The sequence below is a fragment of the Lottia gigantea genome (assembly GCF_000327385.1).
Source record: "Lottia gigantea unplaced genomic scaffold LOTGIsca_2264, whole genome shotgun sequence".
Taxonomy (NCBI): Eukaryota; Metazoa; Mollusca; class Gastropoda; family Lottiidae; genus Lottia; species Lottia gigantea.
The window spans coordinates 7,701-8,897 of record NW_008708613.1 but is presented as its reverse complement, the minus strand read 5'-3'; positions in this window follow the sequence as shown (position 1 = coordinate 8,897).

Here is a 1,197-nt window from a genome sequence, read left to right as displayed (position 1 = left end):
TTGACGTTTACTCTATTAGCTATATTGTGCTACTCGTGCTCACTCTACAGGCTACAATTCTTTACAGATTCTTTTGATTTTTATTTTGTATGTCTATGTCGTTATGAAGATGATCCCAATTGATTTTCATGATGATCTATCGATTTTCATGATGATTGGATAATTTTTCACCGAAATATCATGTCTGACCTGACGTTTTACTCTATTAGCTATATTGTGCAACTCGTGCTCACTCTACAGGCTACAATTCTTTACAGATTCTTTTGATTTTTATTTTGTATGTCAATGTCATTATGAAGATGATCCCTATCGATTTTCGCGATGATCGGATAATATTTCACCGAAATATGGTGTCTGACTTGACGTTTCACTCTATTAGCTATATTGTGCAACCCTGTAGTCACTTAAAACTGTTTAATCATTTCTAACAGCTGCCAGTGCAGTCCTAACTTTTACTACCAAAAAAAGAGTATTCTGTACTGCCCATGGTCCAGTGACTATAATTAGTTGGTATGTCTACTGTAAACAATATGTCATCAGGTCTTAACACCACAATAAATCTGCCCAATTAAAGATTCAAAATTTAGTTCTGTTATGTTTGACCAGTATCATATTACATACATACACATCTTTATGACCTCTCTTATAATAACTTTTCTTATTGACCTTCATTCAACTTTTTGTAGTACCATTCCATAAACTCATTGGTTTCTTTTGTATCTTGTTTTAAAATAATCCAATAACTTTTTTTTCAACTGGTGGGGCATCAGCACTTGCAAATTGGCATACGACAGATTTTGAAAATAATATGAGCAAACTGTGAAAAAAAAGGAAAATAACAAAAACCTGGACTCCATTGCAGCCGCTTAATCAGGCTGCGACGTTTGCCAGTATGCGTGTATGTTCCACAATGAGTTGCTGTTTATTTCTAAATGTATTTTACCGTAAATTACTGTAAACAACATTAAATGTTGTTAGCCGTTAAAAACACCCCATACCCATCACCTTCTGGGGGACCCATCGACGATCTATGGATCTTTTTGCAATTTCAGACATGAAAAGCAGCAATTTAGCTCATTTACTTGGGAAACCCTATTTTATACTGATAATTTTATGAACACAGATTTGGACATTTGGATGCATTTCCTTTACGAACATTGTCATAAAAATATTGCCGGGTACTGTCAAATTATCGCA